The sequence below is a fragment of the Pan troglodytes genome, chromosome 5 (assembly GCF_028858775.2).
Source record: "Pan troglodytes isolate AG18354 chromosome 5, NHGRI_mPanTro3-v2.0_pri, whole genome shotgun sequence".
NCBI lineage: Eukaryota > Metazoa > Chordata > Mammalia > Primates > Hominidae > Pan > Pan troglodytes.
In genome coordinates, this window is record NC_072403.2 from 40,649,966 (window position 1) to 40,664,147 (window position 14,182).

Here is a 14,182-nt window from a genome sequence, read left to right on the forward strand (position 1 = left end):
ATTGGTAAAATTACACAGATTTCTGTGTTACAGAAGGTGCTTTTATTTATTTTTTGAGATAGGGTCTCACTCTATTGTCCAGGTTGGGGTGCAGTGGCTCAGTCATAGCTTACTACAGCTTTGACCTCCTGGGCTCAAGTGATCCTCCTGCCTTGGCCTCCCAAAGTGCTGGGATTACAGGGGTGAGCCACTGCGCCTGTCCCAGAATGTGTTTTTAGAATCCTGTTTGTTACATAACTAGGCTGTAAAAGTAGCATATTTTCAGGGAAGCATCTAGAAAGGAAGCCATTGGCACTGTTCATATTCAGTGAAGTATAAAGCTTAAACTCTCGGCTGGGCATGGTGTCTCATGCCTGTAATCCCAGCACTTTGGGAGGCCGAGGTGGGCGGATCACAAGGTCAGGAGTTTGAGACCAGTCTGGCTTACATGGTGAAACCCCGTCTCTACTAAAAAATACAAAACATTAGCTGGATGTGGTGGTGCACACCTGTAATCCTAGCTACTCGGGAGGCTGAGGCAGGATAATTGCTTGAACCCAGGAGGCAGAGGTTGTAGTGAGCCAAGATCACACCATTGCACTCTACCCTGGGTGACAGAGCAAGACTCCGTCTCGAGAAAAAACAAACAAAAAACCTTAAAACTCTCTCATATTGCAAGTGGGAATGAAAACTATTATACCCTCTGGGAAGGCAATTTGGCAGTATCTATCAGAATTAGAATACCTGTATCTTTGACCTAGTATTTCCATGTCTAGGAATTTATCCTGCAGGTAGACTTGCACATGTATGAAATGACTGACATATGTGTATTATGTATTGCAGCAAAAGATTGGAAATAATATAGATGTCCAATGATGGGCTGATTTAAGTATAATACAGTTGCATATACTATGTTGCATATACATGCATCAATACACAGTTCCATATACTATGCATGTTAAAAGAGAATAAGGAAGTTCTGTGTACCAATAGGAAACGATCTCCAAGATACACATTGTTCTACACATTGGTTCACCTAACAATGTATTGTTTACGGCAACCTTTTTTTTTTTTTTTTTTTTTGAGATGGAGTCTCGCTCTGTCCCCAGGCTGGAGTGCAGTGGCACGATCTCGGCTCACTGCAAGCTCCGCTTCCCAGGTTCACGCCATTCTCCTGCCTCAGCCTCCTGAGTAGCTGGGACTACAGGCGCCCGCCACCACGCCCAGCTAATTTTTTGTATTTTTAGTAGAGACGGGGTTTCCCTGTGTTAGCCAGGATGGTCTCGATCTCCTGACGTCGTGATCCGCCTACCTCAGCCTCCCAAAGTGCTGGGATTACAGGCGTGAGCCACCGCGCCGGGCCGCGGCTATCCTTTTTCAAAGGAAATATCTGTATTTGCCTGTGTATGTATAATGGTTTCTACAAGGACAAAGAAGCAACTGATAATACTGGTTACTCATGAAGGTTAAAGTGGGTGGCTGTGGGATAGATATGAGGGGAGAAAGGCTTGTCACTTTTTTTATATTGAGTCATTACCTATTTAAAAAAACAGAAGCGGCCAGGCGCGGTGGCTCACGCCTGTAATCCCAGCACTTTGGGAGGCCAAGGCAGGTGGATCACGAGGTCAAGAGATCGGGACCATCCTGGCCAACATGGTGAAACCCCGTCTGTACTAAAAATACACAAATTAGCTGGGTGTGGTGGCACATGCCTGTAGTCCCAGCTACTCGGGAGGCTGAGGCAGGAGAATTGTTCGAACCTGGGAGGTGGAGCTTGCAGTGAGCCAAGATCACACCACTGCACTCCAGCCTGGTGACAGGCCAAGACTCCGTCTCAAAAAAAAAAAAAACGGAAGCAAAACACCTTTGCCAACTGAGGTTGTTGTTATAGTGACATTATGGCAGAGGGTACCCTAAACCAGAAATTTATAACTGCTGATGATGAGAATCACAAGGGGCCTTTTTCAAAATGAAGATTCCAGATTTTGATTCAGTAGATCCTGGGGTAGGGCCTAGGAAATTTACATTTTGGAAAAGCTAGATTTTGTTTCTTAGCATATTTAGAAAAAACTCTTAGAAGCTGAGTGTGTTGGCTCACGCCTATCATCCCAGCCCTTTGAGAGGCCGAGGCAGGTGGATCACTTGAGCCTGGGGTTCAAGACCAGCTTGGGCAACATGGCGAGACCTCATCTCTACAAAAAAATACAAAAAATTTCTGTATTTTGGGCTTGGTGGGTGTGCCTGTGATCCCAGCTACTTCAGAGGTGGGAGCATCATTTGAGTCCGGGAGGTGGAGGTTGCAAGTAAGCAGAGATCACGCCACTGCACTCCAGCCTGGGCAACAGAGCAAGACACTCTCAAAAAGAGTGGGGAGGAGAGGAGAGAGAAAGAGAAAGTCTTAGGATCTGCTCTATTTGAGAACATAACTGCATGTGTGTGTGTGCCTATAATTTTTAAAAGGTTTGGAGCTAGAAATTGAAATGATGGTAGTTGGGTTGCTTTTTCTCCTAGAAATTTGTGACTATTTTGAAGAGGGGCTAATTTAGGTAAATAAACCAGTTTATTTAAGTAAACTAGAGATTAGAGATTTTGACAAATAAATGGTCTTTATGCTGTCTATATAGAAGCTGAATCAACTGAACCTTTGACAGGATTACTTGTTGCTTTTTAGTTTCACATTTAGTCACATTTGTTTGTTTGTTTGTTTGTTTGTTTTTTGAGATGGAGTCTCGCTTTGTCGCCCAAGCTTGTGTGCAGTGGTGCAATCTTGGCTCACTGCAAACTCTGCCTCCCGGGTTCAAGCGATTCTCCTGCCTCAGCCTCCCAAGTAGCTGGGATTACAGGCACATACTGCCACCCCCGGCTAATTTTTGTATTTTTAGTAGAGATAGGGTTTCACCATGTTGGCCAGGATGATCTCTATCTCCTGACCTCGTGATCCGCCCACCTCAGCCTCCCAAAGTGCTGAGATTACAGGCGTGAGCCACCATGCCCAGCCAGTCACATCTTTCTAAGAAGAACTTAAGTTTCAGAAATTGATGATTTATGTGTCTGATGTTTATAGCTCAGATTTGTTAGTAAAATCTTCTGCAGGCCGGGCGCGGTGGCTCATGCCTGTAATCCCAGCACTTTGGGAGGCCAAGGCGGGCGGATCACGAGGTCAGGAGATCGAAACCATCCTGGCTAACACGGTGAAACTTTGTCTCTACTGAAAATACAAAAAATTAGCCGGGCACAGTAGCGGGCACCCGTAGTCCCAGCTACTCGGGAGGCTGAGGCAGGAGAATGGCGCGAACCCGGGAGGCGGAGCTTGCAGTGAGCCGAGATCGCGCCACTGCACTCCAGCCTGGCGGACAGAGCGAGACTCCGTCTCAAAAAAATAAAAATAAAAAATCTTCTGCAGACTTAACAGTTTGTTAGTAGAAACCTTGCCAACTGTGCTTTACATGTGATTCCTCAAGTTTCTGGTTTGGATGGCTCTGTCAGTTTCTAGGTGAAGAATGTGTCTTTTGTGTATGCAAGAAAGCATTTTATGTAGCTTCAGAAAAACAGTGTGATGACCTAAAAGCTTAACAAGCTTCATCTACAATGAATAAAAGTAGAAACAATAGTTTTTAAAAGTTATTTTTCAGCCTGGGCAACATGGTGAAACCTTGTCTCTACAAAAAATACAAAATATTAGCTGGGCATAGTGGTGCACGCCTGTTGTCCCAGCTATGTGGGAGGATCGCTTGAGCCTGGAAGGTCCAGGCTGCAATGAGCCAAGATAGCGCCACTGCACTCCAGCCAGGGCAGCAGAGTGAGACCCTGTCTCACAAAAATAAAGTTCTTTTTGTGTTTTTATCAACTCTTAGGGCAAAAGTATAATTATAATGAATAAGACATTTCCTTTGTGAGAAGCTGTGAAGAAGACAGTAGAACTTATTTATTGCTATTGTGCCTTTAGACATCTGGTCTTAATTCTGAAATATAATGAACTGTAATGGGAGAATTTGTAAAGGTGCACACAAGAATACTACGAAATAACAAAATTAAAGAAGTTAGTGTCGATGTGGGATAATGTACTTGCTTCCGTGGGCAGATCTGAAGCCATTGTAAGTATGCTTAAAGTCCAAGCTGTCAGCATTTCCACTGCTAGGGCTTTTGAGTGATTTGTCAGAATTGGTTTTTTTTTTTTTTTTTTTTTGAGACAGACTTTCACTCTTGTTGCCCATGCTGGAGTGCAGTGGTGCAATCTCGGCTCACTGCAACCTCCGCCTCCTGTGTTCAAGCGATTCTCCTGCCTCAGCCTCCCGAGTAGCTGGGATTACAGGCGTCCGCCACCACGCCTGGCTAATTTTTTTGTGTATTTTTAGTAGAGTTGGGGTTTCACTATGTTGGCCAGGCTGGTCTCGAACTCCTGACCTCACGTGATCCGCCTGCCTCTGCCCCCCCAAAGTGCTGGGATTACAGGCGTGAGGCACCTCTCCTGGCCAGTTTGTCAGAATTCTAATCCCCTGATTTTAAGCTGCATGAGTAATAGGATCATTGTACAGAGCCATAGGCTAATTTGATTAATCCAAATTTGGAAAAGCCTTTGGAAAAGTTCACTGATGATTAAGTGTCCCAGTTACATAGCTCTATACTTGAATAGGTATCTTTCCCTACCTGCCAATTAAAAAAAGCCCATTGACTTTTGTCCTCATCTAATGATAATACTTGAAGCATAGCACATGAAGTCAAAATCTCAAAGCACTTTGTAAATACTTAGTCACAGTGACCCTGAGAACAGGTCTTCTAATCCTTTCCTTCTTTCCTTTGCCTATATATCATATCCTAGTACTTTGTAGGAATGGTTGTTGAAAGGATAAAGAAGTGAAGGGTATGGCTGGGTGCAGTGGCTCACACCAGTAATCCCAGCCCTTTGGGAGGCCAAGGCGGGTGGATCCCCTGAGGTCAGGAGTTTGAGACCAGCCTGGCCTATGTAGTGAAACCCCGTCTCTACTAAGAATACAAAAATTAGCCGGGCATGGTGGCACACGCCTGTAATCCCAGCTACCCAGAGGCTGAGGCAGGAGAATCGCTTGAATCCGGGAGGCAGAGGTTGCAGTGAGCTGAGATCGCAACACTGGACTCCAGCCTGAGTGACAGAGCAAGACTCCGTCTCAAAAAAAAAAAAAAAAAAAAAAAGATAAGGAGACATAAAAGAAGGTAAGATGTCTGCACTTTGGCCGGGCGCGGTGGCTCATGCTTGTAATCCCAGCACTTTGGGAGGCCGAGGTGGGCGGATCACAAGGTCAGGAGATTGAGACCAAGGTGAAACCCCGTCTCTACTAAAAATACAAAAAATTAGCCGGGCGTGGTGGCGGGCGCCTGTAGTCCCAGCTACTCGAGAGGCTGCAGCAGGACAATGGCGTAACCCGGAAGGCAGAGCTTGCAGTGAGTCGAGATTGCGCCACCGCACTCCAGCCTGGGCGACAGAGCGAGACTCCGTCTCAAAAAAAAAAAAAAAAAAAGATGTCCACACTTCACTTGAACTGGTAAATGTCAACACCAGTAGATGTGATAAGGTGTGTATATATAATGTAATAACCCAGAGAAACAACTAAAAGCTATACAAAGAGATACACACAAAAACATGATAGATTCTTTATATTAATTTTTATTTTTATTTTATTTTATTATTTAGTTTTTATTTTTTTGAGACGGAATCTCGCTCTGTCGCCCAGGCTGGAGTGCAGTGGCGTCATCTCGGCTCACTGCAAGCTCCGTCTACCAGCTTCACGCCATTCTCCTGCCTCAGCCTCCTGAGCATCTGGGACCACAGGCGCCCAACACCACGCTCGGCTAATTTTTTTGTATTTTTAGTAGAGTCGAGGTTTCACCGTGTTAGCCAGGATGGTTTCGATTTCCTGACCTTGTGATCCACCCACCTCGGCCTCCCAAAGTGCAAGGATTACAGGCGTGAGCCACCGCGCCCGCACATTTTTATTTTATTTTATTTTATTTTTTGAGACGGAGTCTCACTCTGTCGCCCAGGCTGGAGTGCAGTGGCGCGATCTTGGCTTACTGCACGCTCCGCTTCCCCGGTTCACGCCATTCTCCTGCCTCAGCCTTCGAGTAGCTGGGACTACAGGTGCCCCCCGCTACATCCGGCTAATTTATTTATTTATTTATTTTTGTTGTATTTTTAGTAGAGACGGGGTTTCGCCGTGTTAGCCAGGATGGTCTCGATCTCCTGACCTCGTGATCCGCCCGCCTCGGCCTCCCAAAGTGCTGGGATTACAGGTGTGAGCCACGGCGCCCGGCCGATAGATTCTTTATTTTAAAACTTATTACAAAACTAATTAATCAAGACACTGTGGTACTTGCATAAGAATAGACATATAGATAAATCAAACAGAATTAAGAGTCCAGAAGTAAACCCTTGCGTTTGTGATCAATTGATTTTCACCAAGACAATTCAATGGGCAAGAAAATGGTTTCAACAAATGTTGCTAGGACAACTGGATATCCCCATGCAAAATTATGAAGTTGATTCCCTGCATCACACCATATACAAAAATTATATATGGGTCATGTTAAAATGGATCATATTCCTAAATATAAGAGCTAAAACTATACAATCTTAGAAGAGAATATAGATGTAAATCTTCATGTCTTCAGATTAGGCAATGATTTCTTAGATATGACACCAAAAGCACAGCAACACAAGTTGGGGGAAGATAAACTGGGTATCAACAAAGTTTTTTGCACTTCATTTTTCTTTTTCTTTCTTTTTTTTTTTTTTTTTTGTTTTTGAGACAGAGTCTCACTCTGTTGCCTAGGCTAGAGTACAGTGGCACAATCCCAGCTTACTGCAATCTCTGCCTCTCAGGTTTAAGCGATTCCCCTGCCTCAGCCACCTGAGTAGCTGGGACTATACGCGTGTGCCACCACACCTGGCTAACTTTTTTGTATTTTTAGTAGAGATGGGGTTTCACCATGTTGGCCAGGCTGGTCTTGAACTCCTGACCTCAGGTGATATGCCCACCTTGGCCTCCTGAAGTGCTGGGATTACAGGCGTGAGCCACCGTGCCCAGCCTGCACTTCATTTTTCTATCAGGAAAATTAAGACAACTCACAGAATGGGAGAAAATTTTTGCAAATAATGTATCGTGTAAGGGACTTGTATCTACAATATATAAAGAAGTATAACTCAACAAATAAAAAGACAATTAAAAAATCGATGAGATCCGTAGAGACATTTTTTCCAAAGAAGATTTACAAATGGCCAAAAACCCATGAAAAGATATTCAACATTAGCCATCTAGGAAATGCACACAAATCCTTAGCCAAATATTGGCAATCAGAATTCAGTAATATATGAACATTATATACCATGACCAAAAGAGGTCTGTTTCGGGGATGCAGGCTGATTCAGTATTTGAAAATCATTAGGCTGGGCGTGGTGGCTCACGCCTGTAATCCCAACACTTTGAGAGGCTGAGGTGGGCAGATCACCTGAGGTCAGGAGTTTGAGACCAGCCTGATCAACATGGAGAAACCACATCTCTACTAAAAATACAAAATTAGCTGGGCGTGGTGGCACATGCCTATAATCCCAGCTACTAGGGGGGCTGAGGCAGGAGAATCACCTGAACCCAGAAGGTGGAGGTTGCGGTGAGCGGAGATCGTGCCATTGTACTCCAGCCTGGGCAACAAGAGTGAAACTCTGTCTCAAAAAAAAATTACTGCCGGGCGTGGTGGCTAACGCCTGTAATCCCAGCACTTTAGGACGCTGAGGCGGGTGGATCACCTGAGGTCAGGAATTCAAGACCAGCCTGACCAACATGGAGCAACCCCGTCTCTACTAAAAATACAAAATTTCCATCCTGGCCAACATGGTGAAACCCCATCTCTACTAAAAATTAAAAAATTAGCTGGGCGTGGTGGCATATGCCTGTAATCCCAGCTACTTCGGAGGTTGAGGCAGGAGAATCGCTTGAACCTGGGAGGCGGGGGTTGCGGTGAGCTGAGATCGTGCTATTGCACTCCAGCCTGGGCAACAAGAGTGAAACTCTGCCTCAAGAAAAAAAATAATAATAATATTAAATTTAATCCACCATGTTAACAGGCTAAATAAGAAAAATTCTTGATCATAGCATTTCATGCAGACAAAGCATTTGACAAAATTCAACACTTGATAAAAGTAGGGAAAAATAGAGAACTTCCTCAACTTGTTAAAGAGCATCCACAAAAATCTACAGCTGATCTATGTGTTGGCGAAAACTGAATGCTTTGCCCCTAAGTTTGGGAATAAGACAAAAATGTCCACTCTTAGCACTCTTTTTAACAAAGTACTTGAAGTTTTAGCTACCAGAAAAAATTAAAAGACATGCAGATCAGAAAGGAAGAAACAAAATTGTCCCAATTGCATATGACATAATTGTGTACATAAAAAATTCCAAGAAGGTAACTCACACCTGTAATCCCAGCACTTTGGGAGGCCGAGGTGGGAGGATCACTTGAGCCCCAGATGTCGAAGTCACAGTGAGCCTTGAAAGCACCACTACACTCCAGTCTGGGTGATGACAGAGCAAGACTCCATCTCATTAAAAAAAGAAAAAATTAAGGAATCTACAAAACGACCTCATACTACAAAATACTACTTCAACCTATAAAAAGAGCTAATGAGTGAGTTCAGCAAAGTTTCAAGGTACAAGATAAACATCCAAAAATAATGGTTTTTCTGTATACTAGCAATGAGCACGTGGACACATACATTAAAAATAACATAACTGCTCAAAAGAAAAAACAGACGTAAATCTAATAAAACTAGTATAGGCTGGGTATGCTAAAAAGTACATAGTGCTGATGAAAGAAATCACAGAAGATCAAAATAAAAATATTAGAAGACTGAATATAATAAATATGTTTATACACCCTAATTTGATATACACTTTTAACCCCATTCCTGTTAAAATTCCAGCAAGATGTTTGTAGATATAGACAGGATTATTCTAAAATTTAAATGGTTGGGCCGGGCATAGTAGCTCACGCCTGTAATTCCAGCACTTTGGGAGGCTGAGATGGGCAGATCGCTTGAGGCCAGCCTGGCCAACATGTCTCTACTGAAAATACAAAAATACGAAAATACTGAAAATACAAAAATTAGCCAGGCATGATGGCAGGCACCTGTAATCCCAGCTACTCAAGAGGTCGAGGCATGAGAATCACTTGAACTCAGGAGGTAGAGGTTGCAATGAGCTGAGATCGTGCCACTGCACTCCAGCCTGGGTGACTCTGTCTCAAAAAAATAAAAATAAAAATAAAAAATTTAAATGGGAAGATAAAGAAACTAGAATAGCAAAAACAATTTTGAGAAAGAATAGGCCGGGTGTGGTGGCCCATGCCTGTAATTCCAACACTTTGGAACACCTGGAGATTGCACCACTGCACTCCAGCCTGGGCAACATACTGAGACCCCATCTCTACAAAAATAAAAATTAGCTGGGTATGGTGGCATGCACTTGTGGTCCCAGTTACTGGGGAGGCTGAGGCAGGAGGATCATTTAAGCCCAGGAGGTTGAGGCTGTAGCTATGATCACACCACTGTACTCGGTGACAGGGCAAGATCCTGTCTCTTAAAAAAGGAATAAAGTGGGAGGATTCTACCTGATTTCAAGACTTATTACATAGCTACACTTATCAAGACTGTGTGGTATTGGGAGAAGGACATAGATCAATGAAACTAAATAGAGACCCTAGAAATAGATCCACATAAATATGCCCAACTGGGCCAGGGGCAGTGGCTCACACCTGTAATCCCAGCACTTGGGAGGCCAAGGCAGGTGGATCACTTGAGGCGAGGATTTCAAGACCAGCCTGGGCAACATGGCAAAACCCCATCTTTACTAAAAATATGAAAGTTAGCTGGGCGTGGTGGCGGGCGCCTGTAATCCGAGCTACTCGGGAGGCTGAGCCAGGAGAATTGCTTGAACCCGGGAGGCAGAGGTTGCCATGAGCCGAGATTGCACCACTGCACTTCAGTCTGGGCAACAGAGTGAGACTCTGTATGAAATATATATATATAGCTGGGTGGAGTGGCACGGGCCTGTAGTCCCAGCTACCTGGGAGGCTAAGGTAAGAAGACTGCTTGAGCCCAAGATCGCGCCATTGCCAATACACCTGGCCACAAAACACCTATTAAGAGGGAAAAAGACAAAGGCTGGGTTTGGTGGCTCATGCCTGTAATCCCAGCACTTTGGGAGGCCAAGGCGGGCGGATCACCTGAGGTCGGGAGTTCGAGACCAGCCTGACCAACATGGAGAAACCACGTCTCTACGAAAAATACAAAATTAGCCGGGCGTGGTGGCACATGCCTGTAATCCCAGCTACTTGGGAGGCTGAGGCAGGAGAATTGCTTGAACCCGGGAGGCGGAGGTTGCAGTGAGCCGAGATGGCGCCATTGCACTCCAGCCTGGGCAACAAGAGTGAAACTCCATCTCAAAAATAAAAAAATAAAAATAAAAAAAGAGGAAAAAAGACAACCTACAGCCTGTGAGAAAATATTTGCAAGGCCCAGCGTGGTGACTCAACGCCTGTAATCCCAGCCACTCAGGAGGCTGAGGTGGGTGGATCACTTGAGCCCAGGAATTTGAGACCAGCCTGGGCAACATGGTGAAACCTTGTCTTTACAAAAAATACAAAAATTAGCGTGTGTGATGGCACATGCCTGTAGTACCAGCTACTCAGTGGGGTGGGGAGGGGGTTGAGGTGGGAGAATTGCTTGAACCTTGGAGGTGGAGGCTGCAGTGAACGTGATTGCGCCACTGCACTCCAACCTGGATGACAGAGTGAGACCCTGTCTCAGAAAAAAAAAAAAAAAAAGAAGAAGAAAGAAAGAAAGATTTGCAAATGACATACCAAACAAGAGACTAATATTTCAAATATATAAATAACTCTCAAAACTCAAGGGTGAAAAATGAAAATCCAATTAGAATGTGGGTAAAAGACATGAAGAGGGATTTCACTGAAGCAGATATACAGATGGCAAATCATGTGAAAAGGTATTCAATGTCATTGGCCATTAGGGAAATACAAATCAAAACTACAATGAGGTATCACTACATACCTATCAAATGGCTAAAATAAATATAGTGACAACACAAATTATGGTGAAGATACAGAGAAACTGGATCACTTACACACTGCTGGTGGGAATGTGAAATGATAATAGTCATTCTGAATACCAGTTTGGCAGTTTTTAGATATGCTAAACACTCAACTACCATACAACCCAGCTATTGCACTCCTGGGCACTTATCCCAGCAAAATGAAAACTAATGCTCACACAAACACCTGTACACAAATATTTATAGCAGGCTTATTCATAATAATAGAAAACTGGAAACAGCCCAGATGTCCTTCAGCAGGTGAATGGTTAAGCAAACTGTGGTATATCTATATCATGGAATACTACTCATCAGGAAAAAGGAACAAACTATTCATACACATAACTACCTGGATGAATCTCCAGAGAATTATGCTGATGGAAAAAGTACCCTCAGGCCGGGCACGTGGTGGCTCACACCTATAATCTCAGCTCTTTGGGAGGCCAAAGTGGGAGTATCGCTTGAGCCCAGGAGTTCAATGCCAGCCTGGGCAACATAGCAAGATCCTGTCTCTACCAAAAATAAAACAATTAGCCAGGCATGGTGGCATGTGCCTGTAGTCCCAGCCACTCAGGAGGCTGAGGTGGGAGGATCACTTGAGACCAGGAGTTGGAGGCTACAGTGAGCTATGGAGGCTACAGTGAGCTATGATTGCACCACTGCACTCCATCCCAGGCAACAACAGAGCGAGACCCCATCTCTAAAAATAATAATAAAAATTAAAAATAAATAATAAGAAAAAGTACAGTCCCCAAAGGTTACATACTGTATGGTTCCATTTATATAACATTCTTGAAATTACAAAATTATAGAAATGGAGAACACATTAGTGGTTGCTGGGGTTAAGGAGGTGGTGGGTACTGGAGGAAGATTGGGGTGATTATAAAAGGGCAACAGTGGCTGGGCGTGGTGGCTCACGCCTGTAATCCCAGCACTTTGGGAGGCTGAGGCAGGCAGATCACCTGAGGTCAGGAGTTTGAGACCAGCCTGGCCAACATGGTGAAACCCCGTCTCTTCTAAAATACAAAAATTAGCCTGGCGTGGTGGCATGCGCCTGTGATCCCAGCTACTCTGGAGGCTAAGGCAGGAGAATTGCTTGAACTTGGGAGGCAGAGGTTGCAGTGAGCCAAGTTCACGCCATTGCACTCCAGCCTGGGCGACAGAGTGAGACTCCATCTACAGAAAAAAAAGGGCAACACTGATGGACATGTTCTGTATATTATCTATTGATGTCAATATCTTGGTTGTAATATTGCAATATAGTTTTGCAAGATGTTATTATTGGGGAGAACTAGGTAAAGGATACAAGGATTTATTTGTATTATTTCTCTCTTTCTCTCTCTCTCTTTTTTTTTTTTTTGAGATAGAGTCCTGCTCTGTTACCCAGGCAGGGGCATGATCACTCACTGCAGCCTTCGCCTCCTGGGTTCAAACAATTCTCCTGTGTCAGCCTCCCAAGTAGCTGGGATTACAGGCACCCACCAACACGCCCAGCTAATTTTTGTATTTTTAGTAGAGATGGGGTTTCACCATGTTGGCCAGGCTGGTCTTGAACTCCTGACCTCAAGTGATCCCCCCGCCTTGGCCTCCCAAAGTGCTAGGATTACAGGCATGAGCCACCACGGCTGGCCTATTTGTATTATTTCTTACAACTGAATGTTAATCTATAATCATCTCAATATAAAATGTTTAATTTGAAAAAAATGCATGGATTGGCTTCAGATCCCTTTTGTCTTTTATTTAATTAAATTAGTTAATTAATTAATTTATTTTTGAGATGGAGTTTCTCTCTTGTTGCCCACGCTGGAGTGCAATGGTGCCATCTCGGCTCACCGCAACCTCCGCCTCCCAGGTTCAAGCAGTTCTCCTGCCTCAGCCTCCCGAGTAGCTAGGATTACAGGCATGCACCACCACACCCGGCTAATTAGTATTTTTAGTAGAGACGGGGTTTCTCCATGTTGAGGCTGGTCTCGAACTCCTGACCTCAGGTGATCCGCCCGCCTCGACCTCCCAAAGTGCTGGGATTACAGGCGTGAGCCACCGCGCCTGGCCTCCTTTTGTCTTTATATGTCTCAGATTCTTAGAATTACAAGGAAGGATAAACACATTAATAGTGTTGGTGAGAATATTAACTCTCCTATTTCCTGGTCCCTAAAGAGGCCATATTTTTGTAAAGAACGAATTTTTGCATTCAACAAAAATAACTCATTCACCAGGCGTGATGACACATTCAGTGAGGATGCTGAGTCTCTGAGCATGAGGTAGGTTTTGCCTTACATAGCTGATTTAGATGTCCAATCTTCTTTGCTGGGGTGCTCCAACAAAGGAAGCCTGAAATGCAAAAATTGCTGTGAGGCCCCTGTGGCTGAGGACCGAATTGGGAAAAAGCAATAATAGCCGATAACATTGGCAAGAAACCTCCTCTTCCATAGGCCCTATTGGTCCCTGTTATATATTCTGGTGAGAGGTGGGCAGAGGGACAATTAATGATATTCAGTCCTACTGGAGGGGAGTGGGTAGTAAAGCACCCGGGCCGAGGATGATTTGCTTCCCTTTTATATAATATTTTGGGGACTTCTGGGAAAAATTGAACTTACTATGACTAAGGGATAGGCATAGGAATGCATGGTGTGTTATTTTTGAGACAGTCTTGCTCAGTCGACCAGGTTGGGGTGCAGTGGGGTGATCTCAGCTCACTGCAACCTCTGCCTCCCAGGCTCAAGGGATCCTCCCACCTCAGCCTCCCGAGTAGCTGGGATTACAGGCGCGTGCCACCACGCCCGGCTAATTTCTGTATTTTTTGTAGAGATGAGATTTCGTCATGTTACCCAGGCTGATCTTGAACTCCTGGGCCCAAGCGATCCATCTGTCTCGGCCTCTCAAAGTGCTGGGATTACAGGGGAGAGCCACCGCGGCTGGCCTTATTATTCATTTTTAAAATTTAACATTCATATGGTTTACCGTGCTTAGACTGTCTCTGGAATTAGGGAGTAATTGTTTTGAGGGAAACAATTGTTTTGGAGCACCCTGAATGACTGACGGGGGAGACAGGGAGACATGGTTGAATG